This window comes from Ailuropoda melanoleuca, chromosome 20 (assembly GCF_002007445.2).
Source record: "Ailuropoda melanoleuca isolate Jingjing chromosome 20, ASM200744v2, whole genome shotgun sequence".
Classification (NCBI taxonomy): Eukaryota; Metazoa; Chordata; class Mammalia; order Carnivora; family Ursidae; genus Ailuropoda; species Ailuropoda melanoleuca.
In genome coordinates this window covers 3,770,406-3,785,385 of record NC_048237.1, presented here as the reverse complement: position 1 = coordinate 3,785,385, position 14,980 = coordinate 3,770,406, and the positions used below count along the sequence as shown (strand labels likewise).

The 14,980-nt window shown below is 46.0% G+C and overlaps 1 protein-coding gene across 4 annotated transcripts in view; it reads left to right on the top strand.

Annotated features, from left to right (window-relative positions):
• STXBP6 (syntaxin binding protein 6) overlaps nt 1-14,980 on the top strand; it is a 259,189-nt gene that overhangs the window by 177,146 nt on the left and 67,063 nt on the right. The gene's annotated exons all lie outside the window — the stretch shown is intronic.

The window sequence follows — 14,980 nt, the reverse complement described above, 5'->3', positions numbered from 1 at the left end:
TGGGGCTCGATCCCATAACGCGGGGATCACGCCCTGAGCCAAAGGCAGACGCTTAACGACTGTGCCACCCAGGCGCCCCTAGAGCACAGTGTTTTTAACCACCAAGCTATATGTCAAAAACTGGCACCAATTGAAGATTATTTTAGAGTAAAATAACAAAATAAACTTCCCTTCTCCTTTTGATGAACTCTAAGCTATTGGAACAAGTAGAAGATTCAGCAAGTGATATAGAAAAAGTGTTAGACTGTCCTAACCTCTAGGAGATGCTGGTTTAGCTGAAGAGGTCAGAGATGAGAGCAGTTAAGTAAGGAGACAAGGCAATGTGTCATCCCAGTTCAAGAAGCTAGGCATATTTACCCTGAGTAAGAGCAAATTCATGAAGACTAAGTTCAAATACCCGAGGATAGTAAATAAAACAAAACCAGATTTATTTTCTGGGACTTGAGAACCACGTTCATAGATTTCTGTCCATGGAATGAATGAACAGGCCTCAGTCCACAAGAGATCGTGAATTTTCTTTCACAAGTGAGATGGATGTTATCGTTGGAACCCAGCACTCATTAGGGTCCTTTTCACCCTGAAGATATGTAAAGGTCAAAGATATATATATTTTTTGTTATTTTTATTATTTTATCTTATTTTTGCTGCTTTAACCATTTTATTTTAAGTAATCTCTACCCACAACGTGGGACTCAAACTCACAACCCAGAGATCAAGAGTCACGTGCTCTTCTGACTGAGCCAGCGAGGGGCCCCAAAGGTCAGAGATGTTTAGAAAAAATCAGTTTTGACTAAATTGAATAGGGAGGATTTTAGGGAGAAGGCAAACCTCGAGATACTATCTGACGGAACAAATGTCATTCATTTGTAGATTAGCTGGTCAAACTCCTTGAAGGAGTAGAAAGACCAGAAGGAGAGCTGTACTAGAATTGCAGGTCTTAGGCAACTGGTCTGTTCTCTGACCCTTGGTTCAGGAAGTTTTCAGCCATGGTTGCTTTAAATATACTGTCTGTCCTTGTCTCTTTTTCTTCTCTTCCTAGAATTCCCAGAATGCAAATATTGTTTCTTTTCATTGTGTCCCATAATCCCCATAGACTTTCTTTACCCTTCTTTATTGTTTTTTCTTTTTGTTCCTCTGATTGGGTAATTTCCAGTGTCCCATCCTCCAGGTCCCTCATCCTTCTGCACGGGCAAGTCTACTTTTAAAACTCTCTGTTGAATTATATTTTTTTATTGTGTTTTCAACTCTAGGATTTCTGTGTGTTGATGAGTTGGTTGGTTTTGATGGTAGATATTTCTTTGTTGAACTTATTTTTTTCATGCATTAAAAAAAATTTTTTGTTTAGTTGTCTGTCTGCATTTTCTGGTTATTCACTAAACTTCCTTAGCAGGATTATTCTGAGTTTTTCTGACACCTTCTTTTAAGGTCAGTTTTTGGAGCTTTCTTAGTTTCCCTTAATGGTGCCATATTTACCTGATTTTTCATGATCCTCGGTGCCTTGCGCATTGCTATCTGCACATTTGAGGTGCCTCTTCCAGCCTTTGCAGTTTTGTTCTGGCAGGGATAGTTCCTTACCAGGCACCTCAGTGTGGGTTTCTGTGTGTATCTGCTGGTAATGTCCGTGGGCAGGTGGGGCCTGATATTATGGTCTACTGGGGGGCCTGACTGTTCAAGCTCTGAGAATGGGGATGGGGGTTGTGCCAGGGGCTGAGAACAGTTGGATAGGACTCCTGGCATGGTTCCCTACCTGAGTGAGTCTGTGGGATGTGCTCCCCAGTTGCCTGGATTCTCTTGTCAAGCTTACTAGATGGTTGGGACTGTGTACTGTATTCAGTAGTAAATGGGGCTGTGAATTAGCTTCCCTGTCCCAGCAGTGCAGCAGGATGGGACCCAGGGCCAGCTCAGCTCTGTCTGGGGATCTTAATCAGCCCAGAGTGCACACTGGGAGGACAGTGTGCAGGGCTGAGGAAGACTGAGGCTGTGCTCTCTGTTCAAGGGCCACCGTACATCGGGCGGCTGGATGAGCTCTGCAGCTCTCCATGCGCTCTGGTCAGGTTCCCCGGTCAGACAGGCCGAAGGCTGTATTCAGCAATGAGCAGGGCTACAAATGAGATTCCCTGCCTGGGTGTCACAGGAGACACATCTCTAAATCTGGTAAAGGTCTTTGTTTCCTTAACTCAAGCCAGCCTGCACCCCGAGTTCCCCAACCCATCATGGCCACGGGCTTTGCTCTGCAAACAGCTGGCTCTGCCCACCTGTCAGCTTGAGTGCCACCGAGCTACACAGCCTCAGGGAGTCATCTCCAGCCCCTCTGGTCAGATGGGCCTGGGAGACAGCACCTGGGGCTATGTCTCAGCTCCCTTGCTTGGACGGTAGCAAGAGAGGGCCTCTCTAAGCTCCTCTCAATTTCCCAAACAGGCTCTCAGATTGAGAGGGACCAGGAGCTACCCTCAGCCTTGGCTATGAATTAATCCCCTTGACTGTGCCTAACCCAGGAACACTCTACACCTAGTAATGGCTTTGCCCACCCACCTCTTAGCTTCAGTGCCACTGGGACACGCTGCTTCCAGGAGCTGTAACCAGCCCTCCTGGTGGTACGGGACTAGAAGACACTGTCCACAGTGATTCAGCTCCTTGCCTGACATGAGCACACCAGGCTTTGGGGCCAGCAAAACTCCTCTTTTGAGGATCCAAATCAGACAGATTTCCTGCTCAGAGTTGGTTCTGCACATAAGCAAAACCAGGGTTTGGGATTACTACTTGGGCGCCGCGAGTAAGAGCTCAGTGTGCTGAGATCTCTGTGCTGGTTGTTACAAGCTCCTCCCCACTTTCCATCACAGTCAGATTCCCAGTGGTTGAGCCCCACAGACTCCCCTGCGAGGTCAGAGTAGGGGCACCCCCAAAGCAACCCACAGCGCTAATGGAAATGGTTGTCGCCCCTTGTTCTTTTTCCCCACTGGAGAAATCAGGATCAGGGAGACCCCTTCGTGTGGTGCTGCACTGGCCCGAGAGTGGGCGGTGTGGTCAGTGTGTAGCCACTTCTCTTACCCTTCTTCTGCGGTCGGTCTTCATCTCGGGCGGGGCGGGGGTGCTTGTTCTTGCTCTGTCCGTGGTTTCTTGTTCTTGAGTAATTGTTAGTTGTTCCTGTAAGGAGCAGCCAAGTCAGGAGCAACCTGTGTCACCATCTTGGTGACGTCACCATCTTGGTGACGTCACTCCACCAAGCTTTAGGGGGCGGGGTTTACTGCTTTGGAGAAGGGGGTCTATATTAGAATCACTGTCCCTTGGGGAACAAGTCAGAATAGGATTCCTTCAGCGTGTCACTGAAATTTAAAATGAAAATTTGTTGATTCAGACGTGGAGATATTCGGTGCTTTCTGTTCCTGAATTCTCGTTATGAATAGAAGTAGGAATCATGAGCTGTTAGCAGCCGTTCCTTCAGGTCATTTTAACCAACAATTTTCAAAATTATGTTTGAAGATATAAATACGTTTTTGACATGAGGAAATTGTTCTGAGTTTTTTCTCCTCTACCTTTCATAAGGAATAGATTCGTCTGCAGCGAGCCTCACTCCGCAGAATGTGAGCAGCTTTTGGATGCATTGAATCTCCAAGGTTTACTGAAACCTTCCCTTTCTTTTTCTTCTGTAGAAGATACGCTCTTTCCGCAGGGATAGCTAGTCAGTTACATGCCAAAAAGTGCCTATTTCTTAACGAGGGAAGACAGTCTTTAATAACGTTTTTGTTTTGTTTTGTTTTCGTTGTTTTCCCCCCTTTTAAAACATAGCTTGTTGATTTGTTCTTTCATGTGCCAGTTATTTAAGAGCTTGCCTTGTGTTGTGGGAAAGTTCCAACTCAAAGTATTTTAAAAAGGCATTCTTCTTGGGGAGGATAGTCTGACATTTCCATTAGCTTTTACAGAAGAATCCCAGGGGCATTTAGACACTATGGAAGAATAAATAACTGGTTAGTGAGTCAACTCTCCGAACCAAAACAGCACAATGGAGAGTTCACTGACTGAGTCCAGGCCCGCAATTGCAGTGGGTCAGTTTTCAGTAATAAACTCAGTATTTTGGAATTTTTATCCATATCTAATAGCAGCCTTTCGAGGTACTCACCATGGAGACGAGGGGTTGGGAGTTCCCACGTCTGAGTAGTTCACTTCAAGCGGACCCCTTGGCAGTGGAGGGAGTAGAGGCCTCACTCATTACTCATGGCCCATGGTATAAATGTTTTTGGTATCCTGAGACATCCTGGAAGAAAAAAAGGACATTAGGTAAAAACTAAGGAAATCTGAATTAAGAATGGGCTTAGGGGCGCCTGGGTGGCACAGCGGTTGGGCGTCTGCCTTCGGCTCAGGGCGTGATCCCGGCGTTATGGGATCGAGCCCCACGTCAGGCTCCTCTGCTATGAGCCGGCTTCTTCCTCTCCCACTCCCCCTGCTTGTGTTCCCTCTCTCGCTGGCTGTCTCTATCTCTGTCAAATAAATAAATAAAATCTTTAAAAAAAAAAAAAAGAATGGGCTTAATAATAATGTTCTGATAAGGATTCATTAGTTTCAAGAAATGTATGTATGACATTAACGATAGGAGAAACTGGGTATGCCTGCAGAGGAACTCTGTATTCTCCTCACAACTTTTCTGTAAATCTAAACCTGTTCTAGAATATAAAGTTTATTTAAAAATAATAAATGCCTATAGAAAATTAGGGAAGTACAGAGGAGGAAAAAAAATTTTGGCCTGCAGTTCTAACACTCAGAGGAACACTGCTTTCGTATATAGTGAAATATGTACATTGTTATGAGATATATCCATATAATTTCATAATTTCCTTTTCTAATGAACATCTTTCTATGTCATGAAATATGTTGTAGAATTATAGTTGTTGCATAGTGTTCAATAAATAAAAATATGTCACAACGTATTTAACCAATCGCTTCTTATTGGAAATGGAAGTTATTAGCCATGTTTCATCATTACAACCAATGCCATGACTTAGCCATGTAATTACAACTTTGTTCACATTCACTATTATTACCCCAGGAGCAGTTTCTAGAAATGGCATTACTGGCTCCAAGAATATGCAAGTTTCAAAAATGTTGGTAGCTTTTCAGTGCATAGCTTTGAATTATCCATCCAGTGGAATGGCTTATGTATGAGGGAGCATACAAACGATTGAATTTATGGTGGCGAGGCAGTGGGCAAGAGCTGTTAGGTCAGAAGCTGAAGTTCTCGCAGGAGGGTTCTGTTTATTCATTATTGAAGCTTTACTGGAAACGACTAGGAGTGAGGTAGGGACCTGGAAGAGAATGACTAAATCAAGCCCGCTGAGGCATGTGGAAGAGCTGAATAGATACAGGTCCGTGTAGGCTTGGCAAGAAGTAGAGATCTGGAAACAGGTAGGGCAGGGCTACGGCTGTGGGTGCTCGTCTTCTGCTGGATCCAAGGGGAAGACAAAGGCACAAGTTTCGGGCATCTCAAGGTTAGTTAAGTGGGGGCCTGGTCTAATAGGTATGGGAACCCCTTCCCCTTATGATCAATCACCCAGAAGAGGGAAGAAGGGTAGGCATTGGTGGGCAGTGGCCCCCGTAGGTAGGAGCCTATCTGGAGATAGGTCAAGATGTATCAGATAGTGAGGAGAGGACCCCGCCAAGGTATGGAAAGGATTTGATTTGTATCTTTCCATCTGGAGGCCACTAGCAGCCAATTTGGGGTGAATTGAAATGAACCTTTCCTGTTAATGGAGATACTGATGATACATATGCACTGCACAACAGCGTCCCTCCAGCTGCCCACTAGCCCCGACGGGCACAATTCTTCCTCTTTCCCAGTCATTTGGTAGCTGAGCTCCAGGGTGGTGATCGGACCGTATCTACTCCTAACAGTATCTACTCCTAACATCGCAATCTCCTGTCTGAATGCCAGATTATCAGCTTTTCAGAATCCATGTCAGTATCTGAAACAGCCCCCAGGTAGTTTCCTGGTCTCTCCCCCTGCCCTCAGGGAGCTCAGGTCTGCTCCCATATAACCCGGATGCCTTCGTGTTATGAATAGCTCTAGGAGAACAGCAGTAGTGAGTTGTGTTTCTGTCTTCAGATGTGCTCGATTTGTGAATGTCACTCTGTTGTTTGACTTGTTGTTCACATCTTTTTCTTATTTTGAGCATTTTCCTGCTAAAGGTTTAGATGCCTTTACTCATGATATTTTGAGTAGAGGCTCAAATATGGACTTGAGTTCTTTTCTGAGATCTGCTCCCTCCACAGGGATTTGCTTTCCTGCCATAACTTGAGCAGTATTCCAGTGTAACCTGCATCTGCTGGCGGGAGCTCTGGCCACCCACCAGTGCCTGCAGAAAAATGAGGAGGTTCCAGAAGGCATAGATCCCCAAGGAAGGTGTAGAGAGTGCAGCCTCTGAGTTTTACCCTTGAATTAATGACCCACAAACCTGAATACAGTCCGAGCCTTCGTCACAGAAAGCCCACTCTACTATTCTGTTCAGATTTGCAGAAAAATCCAGAAGATCAAATCTCTGGACTGCTCTCTGGTGGTAACCTTACCTGCAGAGTATAGGGGGATGCAAGTAGGTGGTAGGGGAGGGGAAAGAGTGTGAGAACAAGGATCTCAAAGCAATAAAACAGGATCTGCACAGTGGCCTCGATTTGGGGATTCTCAAAGCAATGAGCAAATACCCTTTCAGCAGATGCATGTGGAAAAGCTTATGAAATATGACTCATCTAACCTTTCAAAAACTGGAATTCCCCACAATACTGCGTCCTCTTTTCTGCCCTCTAGCTGTCCCTGCTCCCCCTTCTTTTCTTGTTAGGACTGGGTTCATGGTAATCTGTTGGTTCATGACATGTCCTCATCATCGATTCACACGTGAGCCACTTCTATGTATTCGGTCATTTTTAAAACTGTCTTCTATTAATGGGAACTGGGCTGCTTCCAGGCTTTTGCTCTCATGTCTGCCTTGACCTCTCATTTTCACACACAGCACCCCAGTCCCCTACAGCCATGACAGCAGAGCAGCATGCCACACACCTAGATCGCAGGTCCCAGCACTAGGGACATGGCCCTCTTACGTCCTGCACATGTCCCAGCTACAACTGTGAGAAGTTCACTGTCCTTCAGAGGTGCCCCTTCTCTGTGCACACAGCACACAAAGGCTTCGCCAGGCAAACCGCAGGCTCGCCCATGGCAGAGTAAATGTGCAGAAGCGAACTGAGCGTGATTGTACCCCCTGGGGGATTGGGACTTGGTTTTACATTCTTTAGGAAATTTTCAAAATCTTTGATTGTGTTTCTAGCCACTGCTTTTTTTTTCCTTCTTCAATGTCAGAAGCAAATTCCTAGTTGAGGCCTAGCTTAGGAGGCTTTCCGCTAGTCTCCCTAGGGAACGCTCTAAACAATATAGTGACTTAGTAAGTCCGGGTTGTTGTTTTGTTTTGGGTTGGGTTTTTGAGTGTTTTCCCAGCCCCCTTTAGCACAGGACAGTCTGGAACATGAGGAGGAGAGAAGACAAATGTCAGTTCAGTAATGTCGTTTCTTGGTCCCTCACTCACAAAGGCAGCCAGACCCTTCTCACAGTACATGGCTGTCAGGCCTCGTGGTCGAAAGAGTCAGCATTCAGGGGGTGAAGAGAGAGAGTGTATGCCCACAGGATAACCAGGAAGAAGGAACAAGTCATGCGAGAGTTGCTCTCACTCAGGTCAGTAGGGACAGGGACAGGGACATCAGACACGCCCAGCGGGGAGCTTGCTGCGTCCCAGAGCCCCTGGGAGCTGCCCTGCAGTTGCTCGGGAACCATTCTCTCTGCTGGGCTCTTTATCGTTCACAGGGGCAGCTCCCGCCAACCAGGATCCTGTTTCTGTTTTGTGAAGAGGGGGCCTGGAGCTCCGGGAAAGACAGACTGTGTGGAGAGGCAAGAAACATTAAAAGGAGGGGAAGAAAATGGATTCTGTCAAGTTGTTTGTACAGTTCCTCTCCTTTTTTCCTCATCTCTTCTTAAAATAATTGCTCTAGGTCTGTAATAGAATTGCCATCAAACCAACCCTGAGAGTCAGTTCTCTTGGACACAGACAAGTAAGTAAAAATGCACCGAATGAGCCCATGGTGTGCGAGGGAAAAGAATTATTGATCCAAAGCTGAGAGCCAGTTGGGAACAGGAAGAGGGCGAGAGATTTTGCTGTCATTGATCAATAATATCTTGATGCTAGTGTTTATTCCAGTATCAAAATGGATTACAGGGGGCACCTGGGTGGCCCGGTCGGTTGAGTGTCTGCCTTCGGCTCAGGTCATGATCCCAGGGGCCTGGGATCCAGTCCCGCATCGGCTCCCTGCTCAGTGGGGAGCCTGCTTCTCCCTCTCCCTCTGCCGCTGCTCCTGTGCTTGTGCGCTTGCGCTCTCTGTCTCTGACAAATAAATAAAATCTTTAAAAAAAAAATGGATTACAGGAAAAGCATTAGAATGCAGAGCTCCTCATTCTTACTCCGCCGTCATGGTCCTGCTCCCCTCTCCTCCCCCTCCTCCTCTTCTAAGAAGGAGGACTTCTATTCACGTTACACATAAAGGCGGTACAGAAGATAACGGCCCTAACGAAAACAATCTTACGTATTATTTTCCATGTAATATTTAATGACTGATTATTTCTTAGGCATGGTGTACTGAATATATGGAAATTTCCCTCCTCTTTTTCCAAAGAGGGTTATTTTCTAACCTACTTCTGTGGCATGGCTCCCGGGGCATAGTTTACTTGGCCACTAGTTTTTTATTGTTCGTTTTCATTTTCTCTTTTTTTAGAGTTCACGCGATTTTACCGCTTTACAGATTCTCGGGAGTCTTTCTTGTGTTTACTCGTTGAAACACTGAGGCCTGTGGTGGTTCTGATCCAACAGGGCATAGTGAGAACTTTCGGAACAGGGCCCTCCTGTCATCCTTCCTTCTTGCTCGCAGTTTCCTTTCAGGAAGAATGGGCATAGGCACGATCGTTCCCTTCCCATTTATAGTGCTCACAGAAATCTGCTCGGGCAGATATCAGACCACCTCCTGAGACGGCAAATACCGAGTTTGATTCCGCCAAGAGGGCAGAGGAGGTGGGAAGGAATGGGAAGGAAGGTGACGGGTGGGAGTGAGATGTCTCACTGTAGTACTTTTGAGTCGTGTGAATGTTATTACCTACTTAAAATAAAAGATGTAAAATGAAATTTAGAAAAGAATGAGGAATCAGCAGGCACCGGCGGTCATTATAAATGACTTTGAGGTCTTTGGTTACCTAGAGATCATCGTCAGAAGTCCATTCCATTTCAATTGACAGACGCCCGGCTGACTGTCTCGATGCCCCAGTGCGTGCCCAGGTTCTCACGTGCTGTCTGCTGTTTAACTACGGCCTGTTGGTCTTGCTCAGACTTCTTGGTATTTTATTTCCTATAGGCTCCAGTAATACGGATTACGTATTATGCCGAATATATATCTACTGAATTGAATCAAACACTCTTAAGGTTGAGTGTGTGAGAGANCCTATAGGCTCCAGTAATAAGGATTACGTATTATGCCGAATATATATCTACTGAATTGAATCAAACACTCTTAAGGTTGAGTGTGTGAGAGAGGAAGCCAAGCTTAAAAAGTAAAATATTTGTATAATCCCTGGCATATAAGAAAATTGAAGAAAACCAACCAAGCTCACGATGTTTGGCTCAAAACTACTAGTTAGCTCTGTGTTGTTGTTTTTTTTTTAAGATTTTATTATTTATTCGACAGAGATAGAGACAGCCAGCGAGAGAGGGAACACAAGCAGGGGGAGTGGGAGAGGAAGCAGCAGGCTCATAGCAGAGGAGCCTGACGTGGGGCTCGATCCCATAACGCCGGGATCACGCCCTGAGCCGAAGGCAGACGCTTAACCGCTGTGCCACCCAGGCGCCCCTAGCTAGCTCTGTGTTAAGTCAGTCATTTGCATCTGGTTCATCATTGCTGTAATTTTTAATGTTCTTAAACATTACCTGTTGAAGTTGTTCAGAATCCAGGAAGTGCCTTCACATACGCAATTAAATGCCCAATTACCAATTTTAGGCTCTTGACTCACATTTTAAAATGAGATGAACCTCGCCCGCAGCTGAATTGTTAATGGATGGCAGATCTCAAGGGAAGTGAGATTTTAAGTGTTCTCACTCAGAAACCACGTTCCCACAGGTCCCGCGCCCTTAACTGCTTCAGTATCAAACCCTGTGCGCTGTCCCGAACCAGCGTGAGTTATAACTGTGGGTGTCCTGTCAAGAAGAGGAAGAAAATTGAGGGCAAACGGGAGTCAATGGAGCTTGGGCAGGGGCGCTGGAATAATTTCCTCTTCAAGAAAATAATAGTGCCTCGTGTTGAGGCCAGGAAACAAGACCAGGAAGCTGGGAGTTATGCTTTTGAATATAAATATGTATTTAACAAAATTACTTCCTAAACACTGAGTTTAAGCATAGAGGAGTGTCCAGGATTCTTGGCCAGGAAATGGGTTGTCTTAAGATTCCTCCCAGGTCAAGGTAATCTAAAAGACATCAGCGGCTCTCTGGGTGGTCTTACTGCTGTTCTTGTAAACCGGCCCATCCCAGTCTCCCAGTCGGTAAGGGCTTGTCTTTTTAGTTTCTTTGGAAGCCTGGAGGATGGTTTGAGGCGTAAATCAGATCGGCTTCTTGCTTTGATCCTTATAAGCCCTACACATCCTTCCAGCTACAGCTTGGATGCCGCTTTTTTCATAAGGAAGCTGTCCTGCGTCTCCCGAAAACCCACCTCGCACCCCACTTCCCTACTCCACTCAGTAGGCGTTCTTTGCCTCCTCCAGATGCCAAGCGATACGCCCCCTGCTGGTAAGAAAGACACATCGTGGCAATTATCCTATCCTACTTTGCGTTTTAGCGCTATGGACTTGTCATTTCTGGACTAAAATGCAAACTTCCTGAGGAATAGGGCTGGACTTGACTCCCCTTGTCCTTATTTCCACCCTCAGCTCACCTCCCTTCCCTCCGCCCTCACCCCCCGGGCATCACTTTTCCTTCATTGTGCGCGCAATAAATACGTGTTGAGTGGATATTATTTGTGCCTGCAGATTTTTCCAGAAGAATAGAATAGTCACACTGCTTTATGATCCAAGCGTTGGCAGTTTAAATTCTTAAGCAAAACAAAATTTACATAAACGTCGTATTCAGCTATGATTCCCTCCAGGGGAATTTAGGAAAGTTATGAGCATAACATTTTGCCACTCCCTAAAGAATAGTTTTCTTCTGCCATGAAGCTCTCTTCCTGCCAAGAGACCTCCCCTTGCCACTCCTCGCCCCAACCATTCATTAGCCCTGCAGTCCCCTGTCAGCGGGCTGTGACAGTCTCTTTAATTAAGAATCTCAGAAGAGTCTAGGAGAATGACTGGGAAGAAGAAATTGAAGATAGTCTTTGTGGGTTCAACGTTTTAAAATGAATAGGTATTTTACATTTTCTGCTTTTATTTGAAAAGATAGACTTTACTATTTTATCAATATAATGGTTTTCTGTGTTTGTTATTAGAGACATCTAGACATCATAATGCATAGCGTATCTTCGTGTCACACACAGAACCACAGAACGTGAAAACTGGAAGGGGCTCATGACTTTCTTCTGGTCTAGCTTCATCCCAGAAGTGATGAAATTGAGACCTAAACGGTAAAAGGCCCATGTGGAAAACACGCACGGACAGGGAGGCAGAGTGGGTCCAAGAGCCGGAGCGGAGCTCCCTGACTCCTGTCCAGGGCTTGCTGCCTCTCTCTCTCTCTGAAGCTTCCTCCACTCACCGTCAGTGTCGCTAGTCAGTGAGCTCCACTCCAGTGCTCATGGACCCAGGTTCCTTCCCCACGCAGGGCACTTCCTCTGCAGAGGACACGGTTTAGTTTCTAGGCCAAGTCTGGAGTCTGTCGTGCTGCTGTGTTCTGCAATGGAGCAAGTGAGGAACTATAAGGCCGTTCAATACCAGAAACATTGGCCTCTGCTGGAGAACCATTTTAATGAGCATGTCCTTCTGACAGGTGTCAGGAAGGAGATTTTCCTCCCTCTCAGGAAATGGCCGGTTGAGCTGTGGTTCTTTGAAAGGGACCTTTCTAAGGCTCCAGCAAAAAGCATGTTATGTATTCTCACATAAGTTTCCTTTACTTTGTTGGCTCAGCAAACAACCTTTTTTCTCGTATCTGAAAAATAGCCATTTGATTAGCTTTACTTTTTCAATTAAAATGAGCTTCCACCCGTGACAATGCATGAACCACACTAGCTTTCTGCTTGCTTTATATTTTGATGAAAGACCTTGTTTACATTAGGAAGTAATGTGGGTTCCGGCTGTTTTCTCCAAAGCCTTTCAACCACGGCGGCCAAGAGGCATGGGTGGGCTGGAGCCTGTGGCATAGCGTGGTATGTACCCATGGGTGGAACTAGAGCAAGGGCTTTTGACAATCCTCTTTTGAACATGCCTCTCTTTGAGCCAGAGATGGAGGCCGGTAGTATAATGAACTCCATTATAACACAAATCTGAAATGAGGGCATCAACATTGGACACCAGCATCCAAGGAACAAATCCTCTCATCCCCTCTGGCATTGATACGCAGCCTGGAGCCAGCTACACACACACACACACACACACACACACACACACACCACCCTGCTCAGTTCAGGCCACTGGCCAGCAAATTTTCCTTGCACCATCAAAAGGAGGAGAGAAGGAGTGAGCATTTTACCAAGGACAAAGCGGAGGGGAGAAGGGTGGATTGCCCCTCTCTCTTACAAATTGCCATTACTTAAGATATAAAATTCCCATTTGCAGTGCTCGCTGTGTGCTAATTTTAGTTTGTGATCCTACGAATGCTTCCCTTATCTCCTTTATAAGGCAGTAGAATTGGCAGTGGAGATCTTTGGCACCTGTGCGTCAGCAAGAATAGGCCCCTCAGCTCTCTGAGGTGGGGTGGTGGTCTGCGGACCGTCGGACATGATGTCTGAGGAACAGAGTGTATGCAGGAGTCCAGGTGGATGTGGCTGTGCCCTTAGGTGGCTATGGACACTGCCCTTATGAGTGCTTCACCCACACCCTCGTGTTTCTATCAGGGAAGGAGGAGATGGAATTTCATCTACAGAGTGAACCTCCTTCCGAAGGAGAAGGGAGAAGGGAGAAAGTTCATGGCTGTGGTCCAGCACAAAGGAGGAAGAACGAACGTGGCATGCAGAAGGCAGTGACCTTTCCTGTCCTTTCTTCTAGGGGGCACCACAGTGGCTCGAGTCGGGACATGGAAGTCACTGTTCTCATTTGTTCATGTCATTAGAATCTCGAACCAATCACACTGTGGCTGTTTCCACCTGTGCTCTCCCCCTCTGGAAATGTGGCACTTTCACCTTCCATTCTCGTACTTGAGAAAGTGACTGTGCTCAGGGCGTAGTCCTCCTCGCTGGGGGAGCCTGTTTCTCCTCTTCCTTCAAGTCTCCCTTTAGAACTTGCCTCCTCTGAAAACTGGCCTGCCTCTTCGGGCCTGTTGAACCCTCCATTTGCACTGAAATATAATTACCATTTCTCACTTGATTTTTTTTTTCATCTAAATGTAACCTGAAAATCCTCGAGAACCAGGGACTATATCCTATTTTGCCTGGAGTGCCAAAAAATTAATTCATAAACAACAAGAGCCTACTATAATATTATCAGGGAATACATTTTCATTGAGGGAGCCTCCTGGGTTCTGAATGTGGAATACTTGATAAGTCATCTTAAGTTTGGCTGAAGCTCCCTTTGCACTTCCTGTGGGGGCAAAAATGCTTCCCAAGCAAATGAAGAGAATGCTGAAATAGTTACAAAAAGAAGGTTTAACCTGTTAAACCAAACAAACACAAAAAGGCCCTGCAATTTAAGACTGATCATTGGCTTGTGAAGAGCGTATTTCCTTTGTGTTCCTGAATCAGATTCAGTATAGCAGAGTCCTAAAATGAGTGTTGAAGAGAAATACCATAGACCTTTTAGGAAAGGGTGGGAATGTGGGCTAGACAGCCAAGGAAATTCTCGTGGCAGAGGAAGGATCTGGAATTGGCCTGTGAAGGGTGGGCACAATTTAGATTTGCAGGAGGCAGCTGTGAAGGCATCCCAGGCTGAGAAGAGTCAGGGGGCAGCGGCTTGCAGCCAGGCAGGCTAGGACATGTGCAAGGCCCTGGCGCTTTGGGACGCCAAGTCTCTGGTAGAGTCCGTCTGGGAAGGATGGAGTAGAAAGTAAGGTTGCATAGGTGGGGACCAGCCAGGCCCCCAGCACCCAGGGACACGTATGATCCATTGCGTTGTGAATTACTTAAGGAATCAACTATTTATTGTTCTAAAACTAAGTTTGTAATTTAGACTTGAATTCTCAGGGCTTCCAGGCGCCTCTGCCCATCAGGTTAATGTCTTCTACATGTGACAAGATGATTGACAGCAGTGGGAGGGACTTGAACCCAAGCTATTTGTGCAGATTTCTTTCTACCTGGCATCAAGAGGGCAGCCCTTGCGATATATCTGGGGTGGACCCTGGCTTCTCACTGTAGAACTCTCGGTGATGTCATTGTCCTTCTTAGCAGAGGAAACACATAGGAAAGAAACATTAGTTCTGTCCTTGTAATACTATCAGACCCCAAAGTGGCCTTTGTGATGTGTGTTAGTCACTTCCTCAGAGTCTGCTTAGAATTGGCCCAGTTTTGCCAGCGCTTATAGTTTCGTGATGGCTTGTGTGATGTGTGCTATACAAGGGTCTCGGAACCCCAAAATGTGCGTGCTTGGTATCCTATATGATCAGTGACCTCACATACAGCATCACAGCAACAGAGAGGTCCAGGAATCTGTGGTTTTGTTGATAGACTAAAATTTGGGTTTGAAGACCTGAATCTTTATGGGAATCTTGGCATAGCTTCGTTTCTCTGTTTCTTTAATATTGCTAGTTCCTGGAGCGATTTCCTCCTTCACACATGTGCCAGTATCCCT